The 24,083-nt window shown below is 36.3% G+C and overlaps 2 long non-coding RNA genes across 3 annotated transcripts in view; one reads left to right on the top strand and one right to left on the bottom strand.

Moving 5' to 3' along the window:
- The window catches only part of LOC120609113 (uncharacterized), a 463,755-nt gene that overhangs the window by 32,475 nt on the left and 407,197 nt on the right, over positions 1-24,083 (bottom strand). Inside the window, exon 3 of the long non-coding RNA XR_005654677.1 lies at positions 5,615-5,712. This is a non-coding gene — a long non-coding RNA (uncharacterized LOC120609113). The remainder of the gene's footprint in view (positions 1-5,614; positions 5,713-24,083) is intronic.
- The window catches only part of LOC120609111 (uncharacterized), a 193,390-nt gene that overhangs the window by 154,668 nt on the left and 14,639 nt on the right, over positions 1-24,083 (top strand). The window lies entirely within an intron of this gene.

Raw genomic sequence — 24,083 nt, 5'->3', positions numbered from 1 at the left:
TTATAGATTTCTGGACTAATCATACCAGTAGAATCATATAATATGGGTGGTTTCATGGCCAGCTTATTTCACTGACCATAATGTTTTCATATGGCATGTATCAGTACTTCATTTTTATGACTGAATAATAGTTCACTGTATTGATATACCACATTTTCTTTGCTCCTTTGATTGATAGACATTTAGAATGTTTCTACTTTTTGGCAATTATGGATAATGCTTCTATATTTATCTACAATTTTTATGTATACATTTGTTTTCATTTCTCTTGTATATATACCTAGAAGTTAAATTTACCATTTGTATATCTTCTTTGGAGAAATGTCTATTTATATATCTTACCTATTTTTTAGTTTTGTCTTTTTATTATTTAGTATAAGAGTTCTTTATATATTCTAGGTACAAATCCTTTATCAGATATATGATTCACAAATATTTTCTCCCATTCTCTGGGTTGTACTGTCACTTTTTTTTATGGTATCCTTTGAAGCACAACATTTCATTTCTATTTCAATGAATTTTTTTTTGTTAATCATGCTTTTGGTGTCATGTCTAATACTCTGCCAAATTGAGGTCATGAGGCTTCAGGAATTTAAAAAATAGCTAATAGCTACTTAGTGTTATACAGGAAAAAATGGATATGTGAAATGGTGAGTTGTTAACACTGTTGACGCTGGCTTGTTTTGTAAGGACGCTGGCAAATAAACCGGTATAATGCGAATGGTGTTTCAGTTACCAAAAATGTTGTGAACAGAGGCTCATAGAAACTTAAGCCTGGATTGATTTCCTGTAGGAGCTTTAGTTCAGTATTTGTTAATTCGCTGTTCATGGTGACTTTACATTTTTACTGTAAAGTGTCTGTGGCTCTCTTTGAGCCTCCTGGATGTGTAGGTAATTCTTTATCAATACATTTAGGGAGTTTACTGCCATTATTACTTTTACTACTATTATGTTTTTTAACTCTCTCTTATCTCCCCCCTTTCCTTCTTACACTCCAGAATGCACATCTTGGTGCTCTTGATAGCATCACACATTTCTAGGACTCTCTCTTCAATTTTAATTCTATTTTTTCCTCTGTTCTTTGGCTTGAATGATCTCTATCAGTCCACCTTCAAATTCACTAATTTTTCTGCCAAGTTAAATCTACTCTTGATGAATCACCCTGTGGTGATTTTCTAAATTTTAGTTATTTTACTTTTCAACTCCAGAATTTCCATTTTTTAAATCATTTCTATCTCTTCATTGATATTCTCTATTTGATGTGACATTGCTATTGTACTTTCCTTCTTTTATCATGTTTTCCTTTAGTTCTATGAACATATTTATAATGGCTATTTTGATCTCTTTTTCTGTTAAATCTGACACCTGTTTGCTCTCACATGCAGTTTGTATGGTATGCTTCTTTTCTCCTGTAGATTATGCTTTCTCGTTTCTGTCTATGCCTTTAATTTTTTGTTGACAAAAAAATAATTTTAAGTAATATATTGTAATATGAAGCTCCCCCCACCTCCCTACCAAGAGTTGTTATTGTCATTTACTAGTTAATTTGTTAGTAACTGGCTGAATTATTTTAGTGAATTCTATTCCCCCTTCATAAAGCTAAGCTTTCGCTGCTTCTCTTTAGGGAGGCACAACTTTGAGTGTCCCCACTGTTCACCCTGGGATGACAGTGGCAGTTGTAGGGCTGTTTTTTCTAACCACAATAAACTTTTTAAACTCTGCTAATTTCCAGTTGCTTGCTGTACTATTTCAACAATGCTCTGGAGCATAAATTTCTTTACAAACAAATCTAATCAAATTGGGTCTCCTTTGGAGGAATAGTTTCTAAGGTTCATGTTAAATATTTATTCCAACCCCAGGAAGGCTCTTCCCAGCTGTCTTATTCTCCAATTCTCTGCTGAGAACTAGCTGGCCTACCATGTAGGTGGCATCTTCATCAAATCCATGAATCTCCTCCCAACTGCCTTTCATTGCAATCTCTCTGTTCTTGAAAGCGCCCTTAGGTTGCAAATAAAGTCAGTCTAGGAAGAGATTAGTCACTACCTTTTTCATCACTTGCTTCTTCCTCTCAGACATCTCCACTCTAGGAGCCAACTCAGTGGAGTGGGCAACAGCCTGAGGACCTTTCAGCTTTTCTCTCTGGCATAAAGCCACTGCTTACAAGCCAGGAGGCAAGTGTTAAAGAGGCTCCAGAATTCTCAATTGTCGTGCCCCAGGTAGAACTTCCTTTCCATTAGTGGGACTGGAATGAAGATGGGGGCTCCTGCCTCTTAAATGCACTCATTTAGGACTTAGCCTCAGCAACAGGAAGTTGGGGATAGGACAAGAAATGCTGAAGTTTTGCTCTTCCTGGAAAGATACTCCTCAACTTAGAGCAGGGTGGGGGAAGGGGGAAGTGTACTCTCGTCTCTTGGCTTCAGTAGTCTGGGTAATCTCTGCCTTGCTAAGATAAGGGAGGTGGGAGGTAAAGAGGGAGCAGTCTTTGTTCAAATACTATAGACTCTTTCCTTTCTTACCAAATTTTCATAGATTTTATTGAATAAATGTTTTGTCATTCATTGACTATAGTACCATTTCCAGAAGCTTGCAATTTTTTAAAAAATATTTACTAGTTTCATTGGGGTGGGGATCAGCAGATCTTTTCAATCTGTGGAGCTGATAGTAAATCAAGAAGTCTTTTCTGATCCACTGCTCTAAGTAGAGCCCTTTGTGATACATATCCCTGTCCAGCTGACTCTCCACATAGTATCGTTAGTGCATAATTATAAATTTTTGTAATAACTTTTTGTAATGTTAGCCTCCTCAATTAACCCTGGCTTCTTGAGGTCAGAGACAATGTGTTTTATTACACAACGGTTATCATTATTGAATAAACGAGTACCTAGCTCCTCAAATGTTTACTGAAAGAATAACCAAACACAGTAATTAGAATGACTAGACTGTGTTGGCCAGAGAAACACGTGTTTGTACGGCAGAAGGCAGAGTAGTGATTTTAAAATGAGTCCAGGTCCCCAAACATGACAGACAGGAAGTATAGTGACTCTATTAAGTGAGATAGAGAATACTAAAGACAGATCATATTTGTGGTGAATTTCTTTGTCTGAACACCAGGACGTATTTTGCAATATAATTATGTAGACTTTACTCTTTTAAAAAAAGTTCTTATTCATAAGAGATCAGGGTGAAACAGTTTTCAGAAAACTCTGGTTGGGATCAAGGAGATCATTTCGGTTGCCCTACGCAGGGCAGTCTGCCAGGGCAACGGCCCCCAGGTATTGGAAGTTCCTGTTTCCTTGGCTTACAGAGCCCCCATGCCATTTTGGACATTTAGAGATTATTTGGTTCAGAGAGGGGATCAGATCCAAGTCAGACTCTGGACAAGAACTGGACATGGAAGGCAGGAATGGTGTCTTAATTAGTGACATAGAGTTAAACCAAGGAACTAGAATTAGGTCTAAATAAGAATACCGCTAGGAATGTCAGCAATTTCTGAAGACATGGTTTCGGAGAGCAAAATAAGAATGCTATCCGATGTGACCCCAAATCCACTGGAGGCCTGAACAGACCAAAAAGGCAGAGAAAGGAGAATTCACTCAGTCTTTGAGCTGGACAACATCAGTCCTCGAAGGTCTGAGCTGGACTCAGACCAGAGCTTATACCATCAGCTCTCCTGGGTCTCAGGCCTTCAAATTGTTTAACTATTTGAAATTTGACTCTGGAACAAGACCTTAACCAATAAATATCGATTGTGTCTCCTCTATACAAAACAATTAGGCACATCAGGGGTCAATAAAGGGGATTCTTCCCTCGTGTTGCTAACAGTCTATAGAAGAAAATGGGCTACTAGAAGAAAATAACTAATAATTTAATGCATATACCATCAGTACCTAACGAGGCATTCAGAAGTAAATGCTACGGAATATAGAGTAGGAATCCTGTACAGTGTAGGAAGCCTGTTCATGTATTACTTCAATGAACATTAAATAGCCACACTTCTCTGAGCTCAGTGCTATGTACAACCGATATATTAATGCAGAAAAACACCTGTAATACCCAACCTTTTGAGAGTTCCAATCAACTGAGAGAGAGAAAAATAGCAAACACACACGCAAAAAATGCATACAACGAACAATTATGCAATTGTGAAGCAAAGCTCCTAAGAAAGAACAGCTACAAAGATCCAATTTAAGGATCATAAAGGAATAAAGTCTAATGTAAAGGATATAGAGGGGCCCATTTAATGAAGGCACAAAAGTGTGATTTAGAAATAAGAAGTAAGAAGAAGAGCTTTCTAGGAAGACAAAATACCTTGTGCACAGGAAGTGAGGTAAAAAATGTATTTGGTTCATTCAAGTAACAAAAAAAAATGACACGGCTGGTCTAGGACAGGGATATTGGGAGAGAGAGATAAATTGAGGAGGGGGAAGGAAGGTGGGGAGGAGTTGGGGAGAGAGTTTCGAAGATCAGCATTAAGAAAGCAAGAGGAGGTTGGGGTGGGATGCAGGGGTTTTGTGGGAGAAACAAGGTCTGAGATTCGATTCTATATTGAATGGTGCTCTTCACATCATGAGGTTGGAGAAACTGGACTGACTCTCACCCTTGAGATGAAGGCACTTAGTTGTTTTCTCTTGAAACAACTCCGCTCAGCAGTAGCCTGTAAGCCAGGCAAATTTTATTCATGAGTTATATTCCACCCATCCTGAGAAAGTTTCAAAGAAGTCTCTTGCCAAGGCAGAATATGAAAGAGATTAAATCAAAGTGTTTCTCAGAGAAGGTCAGGTATAGTGCTTATAAATTTTCCTGAGTTTCCCACATGAAAGAATGTTTCAAACCAGTTTCTTTCAAATTCTCTTGTCCAGGGCAATATTGTTCTAGGGGAAAAAGGAAAAAAAAAAAAAAAAAAAAAGGCCCACGAGGGTTACAGAAGTTGGTTATTGCAATTTCTAATTTTTCAAACCTAATGTAAAACTGTCAGGGAATTGATTCAAACTTACTATTTCTGGGCACCAGGACTCACAAGTAAGAAAAGGGCTTTGCACGGGCTAATTTATTATTGTCATGCAACATGCAAATACCTTCCCAACCCGGCCCTCCAGGGAAGACCAAATAGAAATGTGGGCCTGTGCCCCTGGAGAACTTTCCTCCTGGAGTTCTTTGCAAACAACCCATTGTTCTCTGGGAACCCTGAGAGCATCGGTTGTCCTTGCAGCCTAGAAGTGACAAGTTGTGCCTCCAAACAATCTTCTTAAATTACTTTTACAATTTTTTTTTTTTTTTTAACTACAATTCCTAGGTTCTGCGGTAGGAATATTTTGGCTTAGGAGAGATCTTTGTGACTGAAAAAGCCTGGGCTTGTTCTGATTTGAGTATTGATGGTATCCCTCCTTGGAAATGAATGAGAACTTACATTTAATGTTGGCTCTCATTAACCATAAAATTAGCTACTTCTGGTTCCAATTAAGGTGGGGGGTGCTTCCCTGGCCACAGGTGAAGAAAGCCCTGAGCTGTTAATTGAGTCTTCAGTCTGGAGAAGATGCCGTGAGTGAATCTGCTACAATCGTTCCATTCAGATTTCTCTAGAAAGTTCAAAGCTTTCTCCAGAGTTTTAAGTTACCTTGAACTTGAGTGGAGTGTGGCCTCTGAAGGCAAGAGAACGTGCTGTGCTGTCGTGTTGATGTGGAGGGTCGTCAAGTCTTTGGGATTTCGGTTTATCTTAGTGCAGGAGACAAGGACACAGTCACAATCATCTCAGCTCTGTTTCTGTAGGCAACCAGTAATGCTCGCTATAATTACTTACATCTAGCATGCATGCTGTTCCCCTCCCGTGGCCAAATCACCTATGTCTCTTGCAAATCCCAAGCATCAACTTCTAATATAGTCTACTTTGAGGATTTAAATCATCCTCTTTCAGAGGCGTGGCTCATCAGGATCCTCATGCAGAATGTTCACGCCAGAGCTCCCTACCAGGCTGACTGACCGCTTTCTTGGGCTCGCATCTCATTTCCACTTTTTCCTGATAAAGGTCTATTAAACAAAATAATCTAGTAAGAAGAGACCCTGAGCATTGATCTTATTAAAATTTGGTTAAAGATTATCCATTTAGCTACTAACTTTAAAAAGCCCTCTGTCATATCCATTGGTCATATTTTCTATTTATAATTTCCACAAGTCCCTATTTTAAGTCAATTCAGGACATATAGTATGCTCAACTACTGGATTTTCAAAACTTAAATATTTTATTTTATCCTGAAGAATTAATATATTTTCATCTTGGCTTGGAAATAAATTATATTTGATTTAAAAAGGGCAATTGTAAAAGTAAACATGACCATTGAACTAAACAGCATCGAGAAACTGCCTAGTACTTAACAGATATTTAATATTTTATAAAAGAGTCAATGAATGTCAGTATCAGTATGTTAACCTATCTTTATAAAGTATTCAGAACACTTCTAAATGTTCAGAAGTAGAATGGGCATAGGCAAAACATCAATATCCACATTGTGAGATTTTATTTAAACATTTGTCAAGATGTTTTATTCTGATGTGAATGGAGTGAAAATATTCTTCCATTTGAGTCTTTTGCTAAAATGCTGCTTTTTACCAATCAACATTGACATTATTTTCAACGGAACCACAACAGGAATAACCATTAGCATCTACTCCCCAGGGAGGATTTATGGAAGGGGAGAGTAATGTTTCTATTTGAGTTCCTTTTTAGAATATTTATTTTCTAAAACTTTATATAACGTGCCAAAATTAATGGATTTTTTTTTTTTTTTGGCAAAAGCTTTCTAAAATAATCATAAATTGAATTTTATAAGACTGGGATTTTATTATCTTTATCTGGGCCCCGATAAAGAATGTAGGAAGTTGTTGCTCGAGAGAGATTCAGAAACAATGTCATTTCAGTGGCTACTACTCAGCGGTTTGCATGAAATAAAATTAAACTAGTTTTGGAACAACAGAAAGTAGATAATAGAAAGTAAGATTAAGGTTCATTCTCAAGTGAAAAAAAAAACATTGCTGCCTGGCTGATAAAATAGCGGATGAAAATGCCCAGCTCCTTTTTTCTAAATTATTTAGTTTCTTTTTATGATATTGTTAATATTTTTGGAAGACAGGGTGGGCGGGCACCAAGCTAGCCTTCTGGAGTCAGCAGCAGCTTTGTCAAAGAATGAAATTACCTTGGCTCAAATGCAGTTTGTTTGTTTAGGTAGTTTGTAATACAAGTGAAAGGTTTTTTCTCCCCTCATTTTAAAATAGAATGATTTTGGTTATGAAAGATGTTAAAAGGTTTTAAAAATCAGTATTGTCATATTTATAATTCACAAAGCACCAGTGTTCTTGCTAGATGAATCGAAATACGTTAAGAAAAAACAGTCCGTTTTATTTGCATAGCTTGATTAGAAGCCCTTTATTGTACTGGGTCTTTAAGTACTGACTATGGAGAAAGATTCATGTGTCCTAGGGGGCTTTTAATTCAGGAGGGAAAAGAGAACATATACCTCAAAAGGTAAATATTCATCCCAGGCAGTGTGGACTAAGGCCTGAAGGAGAGGCATGGTTATACTCCAGGGAGATGAAGTTTCCAACTTGTGCTCTGGGGAACTGAGGGTTTGTTCACTGTTAAGAAGTCTGGGCCCCATAAGTACTAAATTAGAAAGCATTTACCCCAAATCTTGTTACATTAAGAAAAAATTTTTCCCTTTTGTGTACTTATTATCATAAATACACATAGAAGTTTACTTGGGTATCCTTGGTTCCTCTCCAGTAATCAGAATTTTGAATATATACCACCAAAATCCTCTGTATCATACTATCACCCAAATTTGTCTCAAAATCCAATGAGAAGTACCTATTTGTTTGGCTTCTGAATTTAACTGAAGGTAGTTATTAATTATAAGTGAGAAATGAAAATTAAATATGTATATGTGAAATTGAATTTCATTCCAAGAAAAACAACAAATAATATTAAGAGATTTCAGCCACACAAAATAAATTATCAAGATTCAGTGTGCCAACAATTATGCTTTATATTAGAAGAGAAAAGACAATCAATACACACCTTACTTGTAGACTCCTATAAGTCTTCATATCACTCTTGTATCATACATTCATCTTGAGAATTAGTGATGAGAGAGAATGTAAGGTGAGAGTAACTGGTCAGATAGCAGAACTGAATTCGTGCCCCCAAACACCGACCTCCTCCCAGCCTTATGACTTCCTTACCAACCACGGAAGATTGAGGTTGCAGTTAATAAATAGAAGTACTTGGGTTTATACATTTAGTATTTCCTCAAACATGAGTGAACATCACTGTTGGCAGACCAGTCCCCAGGAAAATTAGAAAAGAGGACAGAATAATTCTTTCGTTATCTGGGAGAAATAAAAACTCTTTAACTGATCACTAAAACCTCTCTTGAAGAAAATTAAAAGAGAAAACAACGGATTTTTGCTTAAGGGAAGGGAAAGCACTGTAACTTCAGAGATTTAGTTGTAAATGCCTTAGGCTTAGAGGTTATGTTAATTTGGAATGTCTGGCTGAAAGCAATAAAATACCTAAGTATAAGGACTTACAAATTCAGGAGGTTTTCCACACAAAATGAGTCCACGTATGAGTCATCCAAGGTTAGTGCAACTGCTTAGCGATTCTGTCACATGAGTAGGAAATGGGAGTGGAGTTGGCCGACCTACAGTGTCAGTGTTTTCTCCCTAAAATCTGTCGCATCTAACACCCAAATAAGTTATTGAAAACCAAAATCTTTATGTTGTTGTTACTGAAAATAAAACATTTTTTATTTTAGGACATTTACAAATACCATTTTGTTTTTTATTATATAGATGTCATAGCTGACAAATTACCCCCAAATTGTTGTAATCAGGTATTTCTGGCTCTTTTTACTTTATTATGCTATTATAATTAGCTGTCTAATTCTTCAAGCCTAAAAAACTATTTTGACTTGTGGTTTATTTTAAGGTTTGATGATAGTATTTTGTTTTTATAATGTCGTGGAAGATCTGAACTGTAGTACTTGGAATCTAAATGAATAGGCCTTGGAATCAAGTCAACCTGGGTTCAAATCCTTGATTCACTTTTTACTAGCTATGTATTGTCTTGAAATATTGAATTACCAAACGCCTTTAGGGCATTCACTCATGATGTCTCATTTAAAAAGAAAAAGACCTTAGCCATGTCATTGTTTCTTTCTCTCTCACTATAGTTGTCTTTATAGATCTGGATCCAAAGGATATTTCTGTCAATTTGATAAAAATACAACTAACTCTGTACATTTTCTTTTATCCTGACTATCCTCTTGCTATTAAGTCTTTTCTCTCAAATTTTCAGTTGGGTATTCTCAACTGCCCGGTATAGTTATATGCCTCCATAAGGTGCAGGAAAAATATCTGTTGAAGTGAGTTGACTAATCTGAACCCTGAAGATATGGAATATTTTTAATCCCCAGCCAAGCCCCTCACTGGGCAAATTTTCAGAGATGCAGTTCTTTTCTAGGATTATCTTCTGTTCTCCTTGGGACAATAAAAATCCATTTCGTTGTTTTCCTCTCCCCTCTGCCACTGACCTCTTCCTATTTCTCTTTCTGCATTCTCCGGATTGTGTGTGCTTTGATTTGTGGTAGAACCCCAACTCTCTCTCTCCTCTTGAATTTGAATATGGATAGGTATCTGAGGACACCAGGAAGAGAGAAACTGTAGGGTTCCGTTCACTGTGTTGGCCTTTGGCCTTTTATTGTTTCAGATTTCTCTTACAACGGAGAGGAGAAAAGAAATTGTTATTTAAAAAAAAAAAATAGAAAAAAAAAACCTTAAGAATCTTGAAAGTAAATCCCTGAAAGTCTAAGGAATGCCCATTGTGCATTCAAACAGCTAAGAAGTTTTGCCAAATGTGGCTTTGGTGGAGGAGGCTTTTCTCCATCAGGACTGAGGTTAAGAAGCGGGGAGAGGAAAGTTATAGACCAAGATGCCTGAGAATTTCCCTAAGTTCTACTAAATTTTAGAAAAGGTTCTGATTGTGGGACCCTCCACTCCCTTTTCTTAGAATATCTACTTCAGAAAAGTTGCAAATTATTTCTCTGCCCTACCTCACTAAGTGAACCTCAGTTTTCCATCTCTTGCTGAGTTCTTATGGGTATTGAGACAATTCATATGAATCATGTTTAGTATAATTCACATTTAATAAATAGTATAACTAAGAAAAATATCTATGCCAACACAAGACTCAGAATTCAATATTATAAATTACTAGGATCTGCAGGACAGGCACTGGATACAGAAGTGGGGTGCAGTCACTGCTTAGTGGCTCTTCCTGTGAAAGAGGGCATTGTGGATATTTCTAACAACTCTAACTTTTTTTGGTATGAATTTTGATTATTTCTAAAGGAACATTTATATTGATAAATTATGCAACTTTTTTCATATTCTTTTTGCGTAAAAGTGTTGGAAGGGAAGATGTAATTATAATTACTTTATAATTGTGTTGACATTATTTGATGTCATATCAAAACTCATAAAACTCTTCAAATCATGAACATACTTAGCCCAGGGCTTGCCTTTTGTAGCCACATCCTCTGTATGCTCCACTTTTCTTTTGAATAGATTTGCAATGGCATTTTAATACCTTACGTGTTCTTATATTTTATCTTATAACATAAACCAACTAAAAATGTACTGTGGAGCCTCCTCCTTAGAAAATAGCCTTCTGCCCCTCAGAGAAGCATCATTGTTCCAGTCTGTCCCTGTTCTGGTTTGCAAGGGCTCCAGGACGTTGCAGCACAGACAGGGTAGGTGGCTGTGAAACAAACAACAGAAACGGATTGTCTCACAGTGCTGGAGACCAGAAGTCCAAACCAAGGTGTCGGCAGGGGGCGTTCCTTGACTTGTAGATGGCTCTCTTCATGTGGCCTTTTCAGTATGTGAGTCTGTCTCTAAATTCCCCTCCCCCCCCTTTTTTTATAAGTACTTCAGTCATATTGAATTCAGGCCTACCACAATGACTTCATTTTAACTTGATAAAGACCTTAATTTCAAGTGACATCACATTCTGAGGTACTGTGAGTGAGGATTCATCTTATAAATGTGGGCGAGGGGATCCAGTTTGACCCATAACACTCACCAATATGCTGGACTCATTATTTATTAGCTTTTCCAGCCAAAAGAGACTAAAAATAAAAATACAGAGCCATAGTGCCATTTTTTACCTTTCCCACGAATGGTCTCTAGTCACAAAATGTAAGAATACATACTTGTCACCTGCTATTATAGAACGTGGTTAACTTAATCGAGACACCTTTTCATTCCTTGAATCAGCCTTCTATCAGAGAAACTCTGTATTGTAGGAGGACCACAAAACTGGTCAAGGAACTTGAGTTCTAGTCCCATCTCTGGCTTGATTGATGGCTCAATGTTCCTTCACCATCTTTAGTTCTTGTTTTATTTACCTACAAAATCAGGTAGTTAGACTTGACATTGAAAGTCCTTTATGATTCCATCTTTCTAGAACTGATTAAATTAAAATTCAATTTAGCCTTAATCAGTTACAAACTAAAAAGCACCTCTACTAGTTTTTCAGTGGATTATAAAAAGCAAACAAATATAACGTTCTCATTTTCTGGAATAGTAAATTGCCATAATAAATATGTGAATCTGTGTTGATTATAAATGTCAGTGTTATCCCACAGAGTTGTTTAATGTGCAACCTGTACCAGGAGGTTGCTGGGCACGTGAATGTATGGATGGAGGAATACTAATTATAAATAAGAGAGTTTCACCCGTGGTTCACCCAAGACACTCACAAGAGTAGGCAAGTCAGCGCTTCAATGGAAAGTTCATCAAGCTACCATGATGGACTCAGATAGGGAAGACTTGTGCATAGTTCTGTGCAAAGATATTTCTGTTGTGTAACTACCACTTCTGTGTCTGCAGCTACACACTACTACTGGTTGGTTAGAGGCCGCTGTTGGTCAGTACCTTTGGCAATGAGGACAAAGAGTTGATTGTCAGGCACTCTTCATCCATCCATCATTGTACCTGAATTTAGAGAGCAATATCCATTACCCCTGCCTTCCAAGTAAATTCCAAGTCTATTTTCACCAACTATAACCCAGAATCACAGCATAACCTAATGGGTCATATTAGTTTTCCAGGACTGCTGTACAAATTACCACAAACTTGGTGGCTTAAAACAACAGAAATCTGTAGCTCTTATATTTCTGGCATCCAGAAATCTAAAATCAAGGTATTGGGAGGGCCATGCTCTCTCTAACGACACTAAGGGAGAAGTCTTCATTGCCTCTTCCAGCTACTGGTGGCTTCTGGCTTTTCCTTGGCTTGTGACAGCGTAAGTCTAATCTCTGCCTCTGTCTTCATATGAACTTCTCTTCTGTTCGTATGTTCCTCTTCTTATAAGGACATGTATATTTATATTTAGGGTCTACCTGCATAATCAAGGATAAACTCATTTCAAGATCCTAATCTTAACTGTATCTGCAAAGACATTTTTTACAAATAAAGTCACATTCACAGGTTCAAGGTGGTTATTTCTTTTAGGCGGCCACCATTCAGCCCACTACATGGACATTCTGGGGGGAAAAAAAAAATCCCAGCTCACTTAATCAAGTTAACAGTACAAACTAGAAATAATAATCTCTTTTCAACTTGTCATTCATACATCTCATTTAAACAAGTTTGCTCCTGAATAAACAATAGCGAAATCATGCTTCCATATAAAATTATACAATTATTCTCTGTTAAACTGAAAACACACTAACCTTCTCTCCAAAAAAGACAAAAACTACTGTCTATCATTTCTTTGTACTTATTCATCTTTGGGTATTTTCCTTTCTCATCTAGTTAATTCACTCTCCTCCTATGATATTCTGAACTTGCAATACAGAGTTTAAGTCCAATCATTATTTCTCATTCTTAACACCACTTATTTTTAGATGTTTAATGAATAAGGGAGAAAAGCATTTTTAAAAATTGAATTATATATGCAAAAAATATCCATATCAAAGCATAGAATATTCACAAACACCAAAGGGCTCATTTGTACAGCTGCTCACGTGCAGACATCTGGTATTCAATGTTTATTTCTGACAATATCCACACCATGTCCCCTTCATCTTCAGAAAGTAACTCAGCTAGTCATGATGCCACACCTGGTGGGGTGACCCAAACTTTAATTCTGGAATATTTGTGCTATTAGATGTCGTGCCTTTGTTTCATTGTTGATGTTTACTATTATTTTAATAGGACGTAGAAGTACTAAGTAACACACCAGAGGACATCCTATATTCTGGTCATATTATTCCATACTTCTATGCTTTAGTACAATCCAGTTTCCTCTTAGTAATCAGGATCAATTGCCCAACCACTATAGTTACTCACTTCTTTATATACTGGTTCATTGACATGAAAAGCCCTAACGTGCCAAGTGGCAGCCTCAGCATCCAGTTAATAGAATAATTTTATTATGCCACCTCTTGGAAGTATTCTTCCACTGGAAACAAAATTCTATAAACCAGGAGAACCCAAATTTGCATATTAGGCAGGAAAAACTTTTCTAATGGATCACTGGGGTAATAGTTAGAATAATGGCCACTGCTTACATGCCTTAATCTCTTTGTCCATGCATTCTGAAAATAGGAGAAAGATTATTACTTGTTTATCACAGATCAGAGAATATAGCACATGCTGAAGGATACAGCCTCAGAGGCTCAAGTGTTGTCATCCTCTGCTGCTACAAAGTGCATCTTTGAAAGGCCATCCCTCTATTCTGTCGAGCCAAATGCTTCATGATGATGAATGTGATAAAAATCAATGAATAGATTTTGACAGAGTTTGAATTCACTGGTATACTTTATTTTCTGTAAAATGGGTTCCTAATCAAAGAAGTAATGCTAAATGGTATGCACAGCAGTAAGTAAGGCATCCTGTAAGTCTTCATTTTGGGGATTTGGGCAGAATTATTATAGTCAGGAAAGCAAACCTATATCTAAAATAAGTGCCTGTTTCAATGAGAATAAAATATGGTCTCTTTCATCATGAAAATCATCCAGTGTAATCAACTAGCCACTTAGTGGCTGGTGGTCCCCTGGCCAATTGAAGGCTCAATGTTAATCTGTGCTGTTGGCAGGCTGACTTTTGACCAGCAGCCAGATTAGCCCTGATGAACTGAAATCCAAGTTTTTGAGCCCATACATAAACACCAACCCTGCCACCATAGCCAGTTTGTTCCTGAGCCCATTGGAAGCCTGAGGAGAGAAGCTGACATTCACTGAATATTTTCTCTTTTAAAAAATTATTTTTACATTTTAGTTGACATACAGTATTAGTTTCAGGTGTAAAACAGAGATTTGACATTTATATACCATATGAAATATTACCATAGTAAATCTGATAACCATCTGTCAATGTACAAAGTTATTACAATATTATTGACTATATTCCCTATACTGTACTTTACATCCCTGTAACTTGATAACTGAAGTTTGTATCTCTCAATATCCTTCGCCATTTTACCCATCCCCCTAAACCCTCCCTTCTGGTAACCATCAGATCTCTGTATCTATGAGTCTGTTTTGTTTTTAGATTCCACATATAAGTGAAATAATGTTATTTGTCTTTTTCTGTCTGACTTATGTCACCTAACATAATATTCTCTAGGTCCAACCATGTCGTCGCATATAGTGAGATTTCATTCTCTTCTTTGCTAAGTAAAATTTTATTGTGATTGTATACAATAAAACATCTTCTTTATCTATTCATCTGTCAATAGACACCTAGGTTGCTTCCATATCTTGGCTATTGTAAGTAATACTGCAGTGAACATAAGGGTGCAATCGGCTTTTCGAATTAGTGTTTTTGTTTTCCTCAGATAAATACCCAGAAGTGGAATTGCTGGGTCATAGGGTAGTCTTATTTCTAATTATTTTAGTACTGTACTGTTTTTCATTGTGGCCGCACCAGTTTACCATCCCACCAGCAGTGAACAAGGGTTCCCTGTCTTCCACATCCTTGACGAATATTTTATCTTACTCACTTGATTAGCAAGATTGAAATTCTCTCCTGGCTGAAGTTGCTGTTTTGTGAGCATTGGCATACCTCTTTCTAGGACCCGTTGGTCACTAGTTTTTCCCACTGTCTTCTTTCTAATATTATAGCATCCAGACAAATTATTACTCACTGCCAACAAATTAGAGTAATTCCATATCTTTGGACATTTCTCCTTAAAGGCAACATTCAGTGTCCTCTGGGTTAAGCATATCTGTCATAATAAATCATCTCAAATATTCTGATGTCTAAGTTTTGGAAAAGCTCTTTTGTAGTAAATTGTAGACATTCTTATATTTCAGCTTGGTTCAGTGAAGACCACCTCTGAGTTCAGGTTTCAGACATCTGACTGAGAAAATTGTTATGCTCCCTCTTCACCGTTCCGGCTTACTGAATTCAAGAGTTTTGGCCAGTGTTCAACCCACCCGAAACAACTGGAATGACTCAACAATATGTTCCTTCTACTCTCATCCAAAATCCTAATTTATTCCCATAAATAGTCTAGCTCTGATGAAGTAAATCAGTGGAGTCTTCGAATTATGTTGGTTTCCACAGTCCCTTCTCAGGGTTCACACCTTGGATCCAGTCTCCTGGGGCCTGCTGGCACTGACTGTAGTTATAAACCTAGGTGCAATGGAATACCTTGTGGACAGGTCTTGAGCAGGATTCTCATTCTCACATAAGACAGCTACCTCAGGACCCATTACATGTTCTTCATGAAAAGTGAAAATTCATGCAGAAAGGGCAGAAGTAGCTACTTCTACTGACCATTAAGATTTAGCAGAATTTGGAATTTCACAAGAATCAGAATTTTATACTTCCATCCCAATTTTCAATTCCCCACTTTTAATATCCTGATATTAATTTAAGAGATAATATCAATAATATCCTGATATTAATTTAAGAGAATTTATAAAGCTTAGTCTTCGGTTTAGATTTTCAAAAATCTCAACACTATGACTAGAGGAGACACAAGTTACTTTCAAGGCAAATGTTTATCTGGGATTTAAAGGCCTGTGCTCAACCATTTTTCTTTCCAGGACTCTAAAAGCAATGAAAAGCTCCCACAATCATTATGCTCTTTATTTCCACTAAATTATTCTTTGGCAATAGCTACTTGATCATCCAAAGCCTTGCCTTTTGAAAGCACTTTACTCTAGGTGACTAAGGGTATTAACTTGAGTAATTCCTTTGCCAAGGCCTAACAGGTACTAAAAATGTCTTATTTATCCCCAGCAACAGTGTCCTTAGTCTATCCAAATCTTGTCAGACCAGAAAATCAACTTCACATTTCTGTCCTTAAGGTTCCCTTTCCCTGAAACCACTTCCAATACCAATGCCTGAATCTTTTAACTTTTAGTCATGGAGGCCAAGAAGAGTATTATGAGATGAAAGGATTAATTTAGATATTAGATCTATGGCAAGAGCTGGAGCAATACAGGAAAGAAAGGAAGAGCCACTATCTCAGTTGAACAAGTCAGAGCTTTTGGTGAATTCTGAAAAGCCAAGCAAGACCCAGTTACCAAAGCAGACCCGCAAGGATGATCTTATGAGGATTTTGACAGGAAAGTGTGCTGTTATGCAATGACCAGCTCTGGGGTTCTGCAGTTGTGCATCTGGTGATGGCAGCTTGGTCTGCCGTCCGGAAAATAAACCAGATGCAATGCAGAGGACATCAAAGACAAACTGGAAACACTGAGCTGTTCTGTATTTGTACATGAGCAAATCTGCCCAAGACAACCGTCTGGTATCAGTGGCAGTTGCTGCATTCCCTCCTTCCAAATCTCACGCAATTTTTTCTTCATCCCTAACCTGGGCTCACAGAGGGGTGAGTATTCCAGGATACACAGCTCCAGCTTAGCTAAATTTCTACCTTAATTGGACTGACCTGGAAACATCTGGTACATATATGACAACACTTCGTTAAAGAACTAGTCACTGTTTACCTTGCTATGGTACTGCAGATACTGCTCAGTGTAAAGTAAAGCTTTAAACTTTACCTATAAACTATACCTGACCTCTCACATGCCAGTCAATATTTCTCTTTCTGTGTGAACTGTTCTCAAGTTCTGAACTGTCTCAGAATCTATTGATTGCATTTTATTCTTCTAGAGATCAATATTCTGGAGACTTCTGACCTTCTACAGTAAAATAGATTGCATTCTTTATGTTTTATATCTACTGGATGTAGCTGTTGTTTCCTGGATTCTGATGTCTTGATCTCTGTTTGTTTTGTGCAGTGTGTATGGTTGGATGTCTTCTAGGTCAGTAGCTTCCTGAGGAAAGGTGTACGGGGAAAAGAAAAGAGGAGAGAGATAATGCATATCTGAAAATTCTCTTCACAGTCAGAGAATCTGGAGTTTTGCTAAACATAAAATTCTAGGTTGAAAGTTTTTTCTCATAATGTTGTTGAATATGTATATCTCATGTTTTCCATCACCGATAAGCCTACTGAGATGCCCGTTGCTATTCTATTTTCCATCGTGTTTTAGCACTTTGAAAATGCTTACAATCTCTTTACCTTTTGAATTCTGAAATTTGGCAAGGCATGCCTTGATTTAAATACCATTTCATTTACTGTATGAGATACTCAGCCAACTACTTATTCTATCTGGAAATGAACCAATTATTTCTTTTTCTTTTTTTTCTCTCAAGTTAGTATTTTAATTAGAAAATCTAGATTAAACTTTGTTTTCATTCCCATTATTGATCCATATAAAACAAACTATTCATTAAAATCTATTTTTCCTTGTTTGATATTTTGGAGAAAATGCTCAATATGATCATGATGGTTCCCAAACCTACTCCTTGGTGCCTCCTACCCTATGTTCATTACAATTTGCAGTCTCTGCACAAATTTTCTCTTTCTCATTCCACTCATCCAAATCATACTAGTCTAAGAATATCTAGTGAATGCATGCCACTTGTCCTCTAGGGACATTTCTAAGTATTTAATTTATTAATTCTCTCCTTCTCTGAACTCTCGAACCCCAACTTTTAGCAATTTTATATGCATAGTAGAAGGCAGAAGACATTATAAGTAATGTTACTTTGAATCCAGGATAGTTTGGTCATTCTAAGTACATTTATTTACATATTTAAGAAAGTTTTGTTATAGGTTATGGCAGGGTTTTTTTTTTTTTCTTTTTATTTAAGACTTTTTAAAGTTGTAGGTTAACAATAAAATTGAGGAAAATAGAGATTTCCCATATGCCCCTGCTCTACACTGACAGACCTTCTTCCATTATCAACATCGCTCCTCAAAATGGGACATCTTTTACAAAGGATGAATCTACGCTGACATATCATAGTCACTCAAATTCATAGTTTAACCTTAAGGCTCACTCTTGGTTTTCTACATTCTATAGGTTCGGACAACTGTATGATGACATATACCCATCATAATATCAGGGTATTTTCACTGCTTTAAAAATTCTCTGCCTTGTCATCTTCCCACCCCTGGCAACCACAGGTCTTTTTATTGTCTCCACAGTTTTGCCTTTTCCAGAATGTCACATAGTTGGAATCATACAGTAGGTAGCCTTTTCAGATTGGCTTTTTTTACTTAGTAATGTCCACTTAAGTTTCCTCCATGTCTTTTCATGGCTTGACAGCTCATTTGTTTTTAGTGATTATTTTTCCATTGCCTGCATATACCAGTTTATATTTATCCATTTACCTACTGAAGGGATCTTGGTTGCTTCCATATTTTGACAATTATGAATAAAGCTGCTATAAATATCCTTGTGCAGGTTTTGCGTGGACATGTTTACAATTCTATTGGGTAAATACCAAAAAGCACAATAACTAGATCATATGATAAGAGTGTGTTTAGTTTTATAAGACATTGTCTTCCAAAGTGGCTGTACCATTTTTCTTACACCAGCAATGTATGAAAGCTCCTGTTGCTCCACATCTTCATCAGCGTTTGGTGTTGTGTTCCTGATTTTGGCCATTCTAGTAGGTATGTAGTGACATCTCATTGTTATTTTAGTTTGCATTGTTCTGATAATGTGATGCGAAACATCTTTTCATATGCTTATTTGCTGGCTGTCTATCTTCTTTGGTGAGATGTCTTTGTCCATTTTTTTTAATGGGATTGCTTTCTGATTTTTCAGTTTTAAGAATTTCGTGTACATTTTGGTTAACAGTCTTTTAACAGATGTGTCATTTGCAAATATTTTCTCCCAGTCTGTGGCTTGGTTTCTCATTCTCTTGGTGTTGTCTTTTTCAGAAGTTTTAATTTTAATAAAATTCAGCTTATAAATTATTTATTTTATGGATTATGCTTTTTAGATCTAAAAACTCATCATCAGACCCAAAGTCATGGAAGTTTTCTCCCATGTTATCTTCTAGGAGCTTTACTGTTTTGCATTTTACATTTAGGTCTGTGACTTCATTAATTTTTGCAAAGTGTGTCAGGTCTAAATACAGATTTTTTTTTTTTTTTGCATGTGAATGTCCAGTAGTTCCAGATCTGTTTTTTGAAAGAACTATCTTCGCTCCATTGTAGACTTTGCTCCTTTGTCTAAGATCAGTTGATTATATTTATGTGGGTCTACTTTTGGGCTCTTAAATGTTTTAGATCGCTAGTATTTCTTTTTATTCTTTCTTAGAATTTACATCTTTCTTCTTGTATTATCCATCAGTTCTTGCATATTGCCTACTTTTAACTAAAGCCCTTAACATATTAATCAGTTTTTATAAATTACTGGTCTGATAATTTCAACATGCCTGTCATTTCTAGATCTGATGCTTATTCAGTGTCTTCAGCCTTTGATTTTTAGTATGCCTTGTAATATATTGTTGAAAGGCAGACATGGTGTATCGGGTAAAAGGAACTGTAGTAAATAGGTCTTTACTAATGTAGTAGGGGAAGAGGAAGCATTCTATAGTCCTATGGTTAGGTCTGTCTTTTGCTGAGCCTGTGCCCCAGATGGTTCCTAATTTTGTGAATTTCAGCAGTTCTCTTCCCAATCTCCTCGTCCCCTTTAACTTGGACGGGATGGCTGGAGAGGCTTGAATTTTATGCTTCAAACTATTTCATAAAAATGTAACCATTTCAAATGACTTAGAAATATCCTTGATAGAGAGGCAAACAGTTTTTTTAATGCTAATAAAAATCTTATTAGAAAATGAAACTCTTACATGAGAATGTAATAAATTTTTGCTCCAATGAAAAGAAGCTTAAATCAATTTTGGTATCCTCACTGAGGCTGCAAACATTGATATTTTTCCTCCAACATAATATAGATGCCATAAGCCATCCCCAAATGTACGGAAGACATTTACTTTCATTAGGTTTTTTGAGTCAGATGAGACTTTATAAGTTACTCCATTATACCTTATAACTGCATTTTAATTTAAATGTATTTTTAAACATAGCTTTAATTTCCTTACTAGCTGACCAAAGTGGTTTAATTTATAAAGTAATAGCATATTTTAAAAATCTCTTTAAAATGCTCTTAGAGCCTTTAACTATTCTACTGCTGTTATCTGTAATCTTAATTATGTTGTAAATTTATGGTGTTTTAGAGTAGTGGAGCATAGGACGCAATTACAAAAATTCCAGTCCTCATTTCTAGGCGTATTATCAAAAAGATTTCACGAACCAAAAGATTACATTCCAGAGAAAAGATCTTCAATAGCAAAAAGCCAGGATATACAAATGTGAAAGTTAAGGGGTAGAAAGGTAAATGTAATCATATTGTAAGTGCACTGGGGCTGTGGAACAAAAGATGAGAATTTCTAATTTATACACAGTACATTGGAGGAAAATAAATCTTCTGAAATTTCATATAAGCTTCTTAATTTTCATATTCAAGGTAACTCGTCATTTCCAATGACTTCAGTTGATGGACTCGATAGTGTGATAGTGAAGAGAGAAGATAATTATTTTCTGGGTACAAGATATATAAACGAAGCATCAGATTTATTGATCTATCTTATCCTAAGGAAAATAAACTTATTAATCCCCTCAAAGACTGCTGAACAAGGGTGGGGCCAGTTCTTCCTGGGAAAACAAAGCTCTCATCCCTCAGATGGGAATAAATAAATCTCCCCTTTCTATAAAATCTGAATACTCCAAATGTTACATTAGAAAAGAAAACAGGAACATTATAAGGAAGGATATAATAACTAGGTTAGGCTTAGAAAGGGTAAAATGAGTAAAAATCAGATGAATAATATCAAATGCTTAAGTAGCACTTATATGTGTCAATGGCTATTCTACACATACTAACTTATTCAGCTCTCATAATAGCCCACTGGTAGGACTCTTATCATCACTCTTTAAAAAGAAAACAAACAAACAAACAAAAAAATCAGAAGAGGAAATTGGAGCACTTTGAGAAGAGTTTAAGTGGCCTGCCTGCCCATACTATAGGGCTAAGGAATACGCAAAGAAGCAAGATTCGCTCCAGTCCAGAGGTCTGATATCAAATTGAAAAAGCAGGAAGGAAGAGAGGCCCCAGGACGGAGCCCCAGGGCCTCTCAGATGAGCTGGGACACTGTCTCATTGTGGCTCTGGGACCCCCTGTGTCCACCCTCCGGGAAGGCGGATGTGCTTGGAACAGCCTGCCTTCCCTAAAGACCTGAGGGCAACACAGTCTTTTTTTCTGAAAATCCACCATATATATATGTGCATATATATTTATATATATGCACATATATATATGAGAGCTCTGGCATTAAGCACTCAGTTATTTTCAAGGTCATAATAAATGTTAGAATTAGAGTAGCACATACTCAGTTGTTTTTAACAACTATTACACATATTAACATAATACTAATACAAACACCATATGACTCCTAAAAATATTTTGTTTTTGTTCCCCCCACCCAGTTCCTTATAGTTATACTTATATGCTATTGATACTGTCAGAACATATCGCTATACGTACTATACTCTTACTCTCTTAGCCCTCCTATCATTTACTTTTATAGATAACTATATATTTCATGCTTATCACACACCAGTCTGATGTAATAGACTCTCTGGTCATTTTCTCTCTGATTTTCATGGGCTGAAGATCATTACCTAGCAGATTCATCAATAAAGGATCGTGGAAAACATATAGGTACTCTGATTTCCTGATGTTATTAACAGTTTGTCCATGACTTTTAAAAATGAGAGTCTTTTCCTAGATATAAAATCTTTGGCTCACACTTTCTATTCTTGGCAATCTTAGATATGCTACTCTTTTTTTGGCATAAATCAGCACTGTCAGAAAGTGATAATCATCGTATTTTTTTCTGGTAATTTTATTTTTCCTTTATAAATCACTTGATCTAGTTTTTAAAAGTTGTTTGAAATTTTTTTTTTCCTTTTCTTCTAGAGTACAGTAATTATACTGAAATACGTCTTGGTGGTAGACGTTAGGATTGATATTCTGTGGTATCCAGACTGACTTCAATGTGTAGTTTCCAATTTTTTTCCCAAGTTCATAAAATTTGCCTTGAATTTTCTGTTCCCCTGGTTTGCGTTTTTATTAGGGTCTTCAATTATCCTTACGATGACTCTCCTGTGCCTATCTTCAACATTTATCACTATCTCAAATTCTTTTCTTCATCACTTTTTGATTTTTGATTTTCCCTTTTTCAAAATTCACTAAGGGATCAGTCGTGTCGATTATTTTTTTTGTTCCATCTAGATCCCTCTTCATTTCTGAAAATATTTTTTTCTTTCCTGAGTTCTATCTATCTCTTTACTGAATTTTTTCAATTGTAATTATATTGATTTTCCATAAACTATTAATTTTAATGTCCTTTAGCAGAATCTGAATTTATATAGTTTTTATAGAATTTTATTGTCAGTAAGGTTCCTATTTCCGATCTATGATTTTTTTCTTATAATAAATTTGTATGAGATTTTATCTAGATCCTTTTGTTTGTTTTTATGTAAGGTTAGTTTTTCTGAACTTTTAGGAATAAGCCTGGTTTACAGAAGCTTTTCCAGTTCCACAGAATTCCCTCTTCTGTTGTTTTTTAGTGTGGGGAGAAGTGGAAGGGGGTTCTTTTTCTGTTTGCTTAACTGTATTCTGGATCCTTTCTTTCCTTTGTTTATATTGTCCCAGCCTGCCCAATTTTGACAAGTGTTGTGTCCATTTTGAGAAGTCTCTAAGCCCTTTAGATCTTCCTATGACAGGCCCTTTGCCAGTATATTAGAGAAGTTTTACCTTCCCAGTGAATACCTGTTAAAGATTTTGGGGTGTTCCTATGCTTCTCCTTCACAAACACCCCATTGCTCTTTGTGATTACTACTTGCATTTAGGGGTTTGTCGGGGTTACTTTAATACTTAGTTTGGTTGTAAATGTTATCCATGGGTTTTTGCTTTTGAGATCTAGTTTTACATCAGGATTCAGTGAGATTAAAATATGTCATTGCCACATTTCCAGAATCCTTACCATTTGTTTTAAAGTCACCACCAGATCTCTTTTAAATAATTGTTTTAATAAACTATTTTAAAGTAGTTTTAGATTTACAGAGCTTTGTAAATATGCTCAGTGAGTTCCCATATAAGCCTTTAAAATTTTTGAAATTGGTTTTCAGTTTGATAAATTTACACAATTGTAGACAAAATATGTAATTGTATATCACCTAAGTGACTGATGTTCATCTTGCTTGCTCACTCTAATGAAGCATGCTGTGAAGTGCTCTATGAGAGATCCATAAGGCCACTGAATTGAATCAACAACCATCTCAATGAACTGGGAAGGGAATCCTGCCCAGTCAAGCTTTGAACTGACCGTAGCTTTGTAAAAAAAAAAAAAAAAAAAAAAAAAAAAAGCTATAGGAACTAGCCAAGGCACACCTAAATCCTGACCCACAGAAAATGTGAGATGATAAATGTTGTTTTAACCCTTAAGTGTAGTGGCAATTTGTTATGGAGTAGTAGATAACTAATCCAGGGAGCCAGGCACTGTGCTAACAGCTGGGGATACAGTAGTAATTGCCATGGTCCTTGCCCTTATGCATTTACAGTCCAGGGCTGGTGATCACTCTGCAGGAG

This window comes from Pteropus medius, unplaced genomic scaffold (assembly GCF_902729225.1).
Source record: "Pteropus medius unplaced genomic scaffold, Ma_sr-lr_union100, whole genome shotgun sequence".
NCBI lineage: Eukaryota > Metazoa > Chordata > Mammalia > Chiroptera > Pteropodidae > Pteropus > Pteropus medius.
The sequence above is the reverse complement of the archived record's forward strand: the minus strand, read 5'-3'. Positions and strand labels throughout refer to the sequence as shown.